At 42.8% G+C, this 9,628-nt stretch overlaps 1 non-coding gene across 1 annotated transcript; it reads left to right on the plus strand.

Annotated features, from left to right (window-relative positions):
- The first annotated feature begins 768 nt into the window (after positions 1-768).
- Trnaa-cgc (transfer RNA alanine (anticodon CGC)) lies at positions 769-841 on the plus strand. The gene has a single exon. It is a non-coding gene; the product is annotated as a tRNA-Ala (tRNA).
- Positions 842-9,628: the final 8,787 nt, after the last annotated feature.

Here is a 9,628-nt window from a genome sequence, read left to right on the forward strand (position 1 = left end):
ATTTGAAAGTGCGGCCGACAGGATGACGGCCATTATCGCATGAGGCAAGATAGTGACTTAGTAAGTAATTGAGTGTATGATCTTACGGTTGTATTGTTGACGGATCTAAATGACCAACTGTCAGGATCAGATGGCCTCTAACGTAGCTATTTTGTGAGGCTGTGGAGGATGCAAAGCGAAAATTAAGTGATGCGGTATATAAAATTGCAAATGTGCTCCATTATAGGAAGAGTGATGTATGGAAAATGTTCGATGCTTGGGACAAAAAAATTTAAACAAAATGTAAACAAAATGGTTGAATTCTTGTTTATCCCACCTCCATCATGAGAAAACGTAAGTGGTCCGTCAAATGAAAACAACAGCATCACTACGAACAAGAAGCGCGCTGTTTGTATATTCTTTTAGTCATGGCAACTTGCTTTTATGGACTAGTTTGTATAGCTTATCATTCGTTTCTGTAACTTCTTCAAAGTACACTGTAAATTTATTTTAATAATAAATCGCCATATAGCGAATACACTTCATCCTCATCTCCTGTTTTTTGTGCAGTCGTCACAGACTCAGTAACGAGTCGAAAGTGTGTGCATGTCACTGTAATTGCTAGACATTCTCTGAACAGAGATTAAATATCAAAATGAATTTACAGTAGTCTTCAAAAAAGGTTTATATATGCATAAAAGAGGATTCAGAAAAGGTTTATGTAAGTCCATCAGAAATTTTGAGCTGAAACCCATACAGACAAAAAATTTGCAAAAGTGAAGTAAACCGAGCGAGGTGGCGCAGTGGTTAGCGCACTGGACTCGCATTCGGGAGGACGACGGTTCAATCCCGTCTCCGGCCATCCTGATTTAGGCTCTGAGCACTATGGGACTCAACTGCTGAGGTCATTAGTCCCCTAGAACTTAGAACTAGTTAAACCTAACTAACCTAAGGACATCACAAACATCCATGCCCGAGGCAGGATTCGAACCTGCGACCGTAGCGGTCTTGCGGTTCCAGACTGCAGCGCCTTTAACCGCACGGCCACTTCGGCCGGCCCTGATTTAGGTTTTCCGTGATTTCCCTAAATCGTTTCAGGCAAATGCCGGGATGGTTCCTTTGAAAGGGCACGGCCGATTTCCTTCCCAATCCTTCCCTAACCCGAGCTTGCGCTCCGTCTCTAATGACCTCGTTGTCGACGGGACGTTAAACACTAACCACCAAAAGTGAAGTAAGCCAGAGAATTGAGTCACCACCAGACCAGGAACTGAGGAAAGGGAAAGAATTTATAGAGAAAAATTGAAACATAGTTGTACACGATGTTACATCTGCATTTACATTTACAGAGATACTCCGCAAGTAACCGTACGGTGCGTGGCGGAGGGTAGCCTGTACCACTGCTAGTCATTTCCTTTTCTGTTGCACTCGCAGCTAGATAGTGGGAAAAACGACTACTTGTACGCCTCCATACAAGCCCTTATTTCTCGTATCTTCGTGGTCCTTAACGCGCAATGTATGTTAGCGGCAGTACAATGGTTCTCTAGTCGTGCTTCAAACACCGGTTCTCTAAATTTTCTTAGTTACGTTCCTCGAAAAGAACGGTGCCTTCCCTCCAGGAATTCCCATTTGAGTTCCCGAAGCATCTCCGCAACACGCACGTGTTGTTCAAACCTACCGGTGACAGCCCGCCTCCGAATTTCTTCGATTTCTTCCTTTAATCCGAGCTCGTACGGATCCCAAACGCTCGAGCAATACTCAAGAACAGGTGCGCCAGCGTCCTATATGCGCTCTCCCCTACAGGTGAACCACTCTATCCCAAAATTCTCCCAATAAACCGAGCTCGCCTTCCCTACCACAGTTCTCACATCCTCGCTTCATCTCATATTGCTTTGTGACGTCACGCCCAGATGTTTAAACGACTTGAACGTGTCACGCAGGACGTTAGTAATACTGTATCCGAACAGGTTTGATCTTCCTACTCATCCTCATTAACTTACATTTTTCAACAATTAGGGCTAGCTACCATTCAGGAAACCAACTGGAAATTTTGTCTAAGTCGTGTTGTATCTTCCTACAGTTCCTCGACTTCGACACCTTACTGTGCAGCACGGCATCAGCAGCAAACAACCGCAGACTGCTGCCCATCCTGTCAGCCAAGTCATTTTGTTTATAGAGAACAACGGCGGTCTTATGACACTTGCCTGGGGCACTCCTGACGATACCCTTCTCTCTGAAGAACACTCGCCGTCGGGACAACGTGCTGGGTCCTTTTATTTGAGAAGTCTTGGAGCCCCTCAAATATCTGTGCATTTACTCCATACGCTCGGACCTTTGTTAACAGCCTGCAATGGAGCACTGTGTCAGATACTTTCCGGAAATCTAGAAATATGGAATCTAACTGTTGCCCTGAATCCATAGTTCGCAGTATATCATGTGAGAAAAGGGTAAGCTGAGTTTCGCACGAGCGATGTTTTCTAAAACTACGTTGATTCGTGGACATACGCTTCTCAGTATCAAGAAAGTTTGTTGTATTCCAACTGAGAATATGTTCAAGGGTTCTGCAGCAAACAGAAGTTACGGATATTGGTCTGTAATTTTTCGGGTCCGTTCTTTTACCATTTTATACAATGGAGTCACCTGCGCTTCTTTCCAGTCGTTTGGGATTCTGTGATGTGCGAGAGATTCGCGATAAACGCAAGCTAGGTAAGAAGCCAATGCTGTAGTGGACTCTTTCTAAAATCGAACTGATATTCCATCCGGACCTTGTGATATATTTACTTCCAAATCTTTCAGCTGTGTCTCTACTCCAGGGATGCTTATTATTATGTCGTCCATACGGGAGTGTAGCCCATGGTCAAATGTCGGTATGTTTGTAGAGTTCTCCTGTGTGAATGATTTCTTGAAGGTGAAATTGATATAAGGTCCAATCGCATATACATACATCAAAAAAAGTTTTGCATCACCTCGGTTCCGAGAGTTCCGGAACTTGTACAGAAAATTGGAGTAGAGATCAACCTAAACATCATTTCTGCTCTTTCTATTGCTCATGAAAACCACACATTGCATATTGTACCATCATACAACTAGACTTTCAGAGGTGGTGGACCAGAGTGCTGTACACACCGGTACCTCTTATACCCAGTAGCACGTCCTCTTGCATTGATGCATACCTGTATCCGTCGTGGCATACTATCCACTAGTTCATCAAGGCACTGTTGGTCCAGATTGTCCCACTCCTCAACGGCGGTTCGGCGTAGATCCCTCAGAGTGGTTGGAGAGTCACTTCATCCATAAACAGCCCTTTTCAATCTATTCCAGGCATGTTCGATAGGTTTCATGTCTGGAGAACATGCTGGCCACTCTAGTCAAGCGATGTCGTTATCCTAAAGGAAGTCATTTACAAGATGTGCTCGTTGGGGGCGCGAATTGTCGTCAATGAAGAAAAATGCCTCACCAATATGCTCCCGCTGTGGTAGCACTATCGGTCGGAGGATGGCCTTCACGTATCGTGCAGCCGTTACGCCACTTTCCATGACCACCAGCGGCGTACGTCGGCCCCACATAATGGTACCCCAAAACAGCAGGGAACTTCCACCTTGCTACACTAGATGGACAGTGTGTCTAAGGCGTTCAGCCTGAGCAGGTTGCCTCCAAACACGTCTCCGACGATTGTCTGGTTGAAGGCATATGCGACACTTATCGCTGAGGAGAACTTGATGCCAATCCTGAGCGGTCCATTCTGCATGTTGCTGGGCCCATCCGTACCGCGCTGCATGGTGTCGTGTTTGCGAAGATGGACCTCGCCATGGACGTCGGGAGTGAAGTTGCACATCATGCAGCCTATTGCGCGCAGTTTGAGTCGTAACACGACGTTATGTTGCTGCACGAAAAGCATTATTCAACATGGTGGCGTTGCTGTCAGAGTTCTCCGAGCCATAATCCGCAGGCAGCGGTCATCCACTGCAGTCTTAGCCCTTGGGCGGCCTGAGCGAGGCATGTCATCGACAGTTCCTGTTTCTCTGTATCTTCTCATGTCCGAACAACATCGCTTTGGTTCACTCCGAGACGCCTGGAAACTTCTCTTGTGGAGAGCCCTTCCTGGCACAAAGTAACAATGCGGACGCGATCGAACCGCAGTATTGACCGTCTATGCATGGTTGAACTGTGGTTGAACTACAGACAAAACGAGCCGTGTACCTTCCTCTCTGGTGGAATCACTGGAACTGAACGGCCGTCAGACTCCCTCCGTCTAATAGCCGCTGCTCATGCATAATTGTTTACATCTTTGTGCGGGTTTAGTGACATCTCTGAACAGTGAAAGGGACTGTGTCTGTGATACAATATCGCCAGTCAATGTCTATCTTCAGGAGTTCTGGGAACCGGGGTGATACAAAACTTTTTTTGATGTGTGTAGTATATAATGTTCGTCATGAGCAACGTTTGCTAATGCAGCAGCAGTGCTGTGAGTTCTCGGCAATACTTGCAAACTCATGTACTCGCTCTCCTTCCTACGCTGGTACAGTCCGCTTGTACTCGACAGGACTCATGAGGCAAGTTTGCGATTGGAACTGGGCAATGGCAGTGACTCCGAGAATGCTGAAGCGGCGAGTTCGGAGATGTCTGGCGAGTTTATAGCCAGTATACACAGCTCATTTCTGATCTCTACTACCGGTCCCACCCTTGTCAGACTCGACCTGTAAGTATTTAATGCATGTATACGTGAATTATATTATTTTTGTGTTCTTAAATTTTAATACCAAGACATTTCCAATATTTTTGTCAAAGTGATCTACAGATGAATAAAACTACTACTACTTCTATTACTACTACTACTACAATTTTTGCGTCTAATTATTTCTCTTTAAGAATTTCTGTGTGATATAGCAGGAGCTATTAAGGATAAACATCTTTAATCTACATTTGAAAACTCTTTTGCTATCTGTTACACATCTTATTTTCACGGGTGTATTGTCAGAGACCTATATAGTTGCATATTTCACCCATATCTGTGCCAAATTCAGATTGATTTAAGTGTTATGAAGATCATTTTACCTTCTAATGTTGAACTTGTGACAATCTCGGTTACTCTCAAACTTTGATGGCTTGTTGATGGCGAATGCCGTAAGCGAATAAATGTACTGTGGGCTGTGGTTAATATTCCCAGCCCCTTAAAGACATACGTGCAAGATGTACGCGTGTAAGCTCAATACGTAATTCTAGTTACTTTCTGTTATGCAATGAATCCTCTTTGCCTAAGCGAGGAGTTAGCCTGGAATATTATTCCATATGAATGAAAATATGAAGACAGGTTAACATACTGACTTCTATATCCCCAAAGTTGGCAATTACAGTTACGGAAAAACTAGCCCAAACTAAGCGTTTTAGCAGATCTACTATTCGGTTTTTCCAGTATAAGTTTTCACCAATGTACACACCCAGAAACTTACAATTTTCTATCCTATTTATTACCTCTTGATGGTAAACAAGAGGTAGGCAATTGTTGACTGTAGGTAACTGAATGAACTACGCTTTTTTCCCGAGGTTTAAAGCTAAGCAATTTGTGCAAAACCGTTCATCAACTTTCACAAAACGTTATTTACTATTTTCTCTGTTGATACGTCTTTGCTCAGCTTGTAATGCCTGTATCGTCTGAAAACAGGACTAATTCTGCCTCTGATTCCAATAAAATAGCAGATCATTAACATAAATCAAGAACAGTAGTGGACCAATGTTCAAACCCTGTGGATTCCAAGTGTAATTTTTCCCCAAGCAAATGATGTGGCATCCCTCTTTGTGGCATTCAAACAGCCTGCATTTTGTTTCTTAAATAACAACTTAAACTAGTCATTTGCTGAACTACCTATTCCATAAAAAGTTAACTTCTCTAACAGAATATTACGGCTGACCCAATCAAATGCCTTCGATAAATCACGTAAGATTCCATTTGGTGATGTTTTATCTTTTGAAACTTTTATTATGCACTTAGTAAATGTGTAAATAGCAGACTCAGTAAAATAGCCCTTTCGAATTGCAAACTCTGACTGGCTAAGTATCCCATTACTACACAGGTGGGTGACTACCTTGGAGTACACTAGGTTCTCAAGAATTTTAGAAAAATGATCTAAGGATTCATACTGGGTGGTAGTTATTGACATCGCCCTTTTCATAACGAGGCCTAACAATGGCATTTTAAATCTTTCATCTTTCTGGGAAAACACCTTGAGTTAATGATGCATTATGTTAATGACTAAGCATACTACATACTACAGGGACACAAAACTTATTAATGTCTTTTTAGAGATATTACTCAGCCCTTATGAACTTTTACTTTTTAGTCCCATGATGAACTGATCCCAGATTTCTTTGATAACTTACGTACATTTAATTATCATTATAGAAAAAATTTCATAAATGGATATAAACTCATTATTCTTAATGAGTTTGGAGTTATGTTGAATTTGGAGTTAGCATTAACCTCATAGTAAATTTCACCTGGTCAACCTTTCTTTAAGCCTTCAATAAAATCCTGAGTGGTTCTGTCATTAATCAGTATCAGTGTTTTCTTAGACTGTTTTCCAACTATTCATGGATATAAGTCGTACAATCTTGCTAATTATGTTTCGTAATCTGCTGATGCGTTTACCGACAGATAGGCACGCGTCTGTTTAACTTTTGCTTTTGAATGAATGCATTATCCATAAAAGTACCGTCTTGAACAACTCAGGTACGGAAATTTATGACTCGTACCAAATTGTAAGTGGCTAAAAGCACTTATAGATCCTTTTCGCGTCAGGTTACCTCAAGAAATTTACATTAAAATCGCTACAAATTAATAATCCCTTCCTTCTGCCTGACAGAGAGCACTAAAATTCATAAAACGTTTTCGTGAAAATTCCCCAATTACTCAGTGAAGACATCTGTACTGTAACAATAACAGTATTACATTTTCTGACAGTAACTCGCAAGCATCCATACAGAATTTAATTACGTCTACAATTTTTGCATTTGTATCCTTTTTTAATGAATATGACAACTTCTTTATCCATACTGTATCTACAAGGACATGCGGTTAACGATAGGAATTAACATTAGCATTAACATTTAGATTTTTATCCCCATGGTTATTGGTACTCAGACAGACAAATGAAATGTATCTCTTGTCAACTACTAAGCTCCTGCAACAAATTAAAATACCTTTTTGCCGCCACAATATTCAAATGAAACAAGCTAATTTCACTTTTCCTTCTATTACTACAGTATGAGCTGTGAGACTCTGTCAGATTTATTTCTTTTAATGCCGTCTGTCTGAATTCTAAATTTGGCTTAATGTTGGTTTCTCACTCGACTCCAGTAAATGCAGGGGTTTGTAATCGTGCGCTGATGGTCGCCCTTTATTTCACCACACAGATACCACAGTTGAAAAATCTTCTAGTACCTGATGATCGTCAATAACAATTGAAATTGGTAGCATTAACGTAGGTTTTCATAGCAGCTCACCATGGTACAAGATGATTTTCGACAAGTATCCGTGAAATGCAAAGCCATTTTTATAATTAAATGATATAGTGTCTCCAAGTTCCGTCGGCGACTTCTGTTTCCAGAACGAAATGCCTTGGAGGACATTCAGCCTGTTGACTCCAGCGATCTTCGGCAGATCTTCGACCCATTGGTCTGGCGGCTTTCCTCTTGGTCTGTCTATCGAACTGTCTGCCTCTGTCTCTTGGACCACATTCCAGCACTGCCTTTGTCCATCGGTCATTATTTCTTCTGGTAACGTGGCTGGCCCATTGTCATTTCACAGCTGTTCTGTCCATAATGTCCCAGACGTCGGTAACAGGTCTGATGTCTTCTGCTCTTCTTTTGTCTTTTCTTGTGAATACCAACATAAACTCATCTGTACTTCGCTGTGGAGTTCTAGGTTTCCGCCTTGTATATAAATGAAGTGTTCAGGTCTCACAGCTGTAAGTCAAAAACGGGAGGACACACAGATCAATAAGTATGTTTTCTCCAGTTTTACTGCCCACGTTTGAGCTGAAGGTAGCTGTCTGTCTTCCAACTGCTTGCCAGCTTAGCTTGACGAAAGATTTCAGATCTTACGTCTTCTGCCATATTTACAACCTGGCCAGGATACATGTATTCTCTGACAGTGTCCAGTAGCGCGTTTTTGAGTTGTACTTCTCCTACCGTGTTCCATATATTTGATATAACTTTTGTCTCGGAAAGGCTTATGCTCAGTCCCACTGCTTGACATTACGAAGCTAAATGTGATACCAGTGGATTCTAACTCCTTTTTCTTCCTGTGTCAGTTTCGACATTGTCATTTTCAGGACGGCAGAGAGCGGCTTTGGAGAGATGAGATCACCTTGTTTCACTTCTCTGTAAACTACACATTCTTGCGTTGTTCTGCTGACACTGAAAAAAGCTGTAGAAGTTTCGGATACATTGTACAGGATCTTACAATGGCCAAGCTCCACCACTTGGTCAGCTGAAGCTTGCACGACATCAGGGTGCCTAACTGAACAAAAGGCCTTTTCAGATTCTAAGAAAGCTATACATAGAGACAATTGGTTTTCGTTTGCTCTGGTTTTCGTTTCACGGAGAAAGAAAGTATGGTCTAACGTGCTGAAGTGAAATGTGCAATAGCGTTATTGGCTTGAATGTTCGGTCGCCTGTTGCAACTCATTTTATTTGTCGTCACTTAGGCGACTTGCGCGTCGATGATGATAACTCACACAAAACCAGTCGCGAGCAGAGAAAAATCCCAAATCTGCCAGGGAATCGAACCCGGCACTCAGTGATCGAAAGTCAGGGACGTTAACCACAAGACCACCAGTTGCTGCGGAAACTAGACTGTTCATTACTAGCTGCATTCAGCACAAGTCCTACGTTTCCCGCTATGATACGAATGAAAGCAAAGGTAAGGAGATGAATGAACTCGAAGTATGACTCACAATGTGCATTGGCTAACATCAGATTGTATATACAACACGTAGGTACAAACAGCCAGCATCAGTCGTCTCTTTGACTAATTATTGTTCGGTATAACAAAGAACACCTATAAAATACACTGATAAGCCAGAACAATATGACCACCTCCCTAACAACCGGTATGTCCTCCTTTGGCACGGATAACAGCAGCGACGCATAGTGGAATGGAAGCAATGAGCAATGAGGCCTTGTTTGGTAGTCCTTGGTTTGTAGTTGGTAGTTTGGCACCACATCTGCAGGCACACACAGGTTATCTAATTCTCGTAAATTGCGGGCGGGGGGGGGGGGGGGGAGGGGGGATGTGCTCTAACACCACTTTCAATCACATCCCACATCTGACGAGTTGGCAGGCCTGCACATCAACTGAAACTCAGCACTGTGTTCCTCGAACCACTCCACCACTCTTCTGGCTTTGTGACATGGCGCATTATCTTGCTGAAAAATACCACTGCCGTCGGGAAACATGATCATCATGAAGAGGTGCACGTGGTCTGCAACCTGTGTTTGATATTCCTTGGCCGGTATGATGCCTTGCACGAGCTCCACTCGACCCATGGATGCCCACGTGAATGTTATCCAGAACGTAACGGAGTCGCCACCAGCTTGCCTCTATCCCGCAGTGCAGGTGTCAAGGACTGTTCCCCTGGAAGACGTCGGATTC

Source organism: Schistocerca nitens, chromosome 5, assembly GCF_023898315.1.
Source record: "Schistocerca nitens isolate TAMUIC-IGC-003100 chromosome 5, iqSchNite1.1, whole genome shotgun sequence".
Classification (NCBI taxonomy): domain Eukaryota; kingdom Metazoa; phylum Arthropoda; class Insecta; order Orthoptera; family Acrididae; genus Schistocerca; species Schistocerca nitens.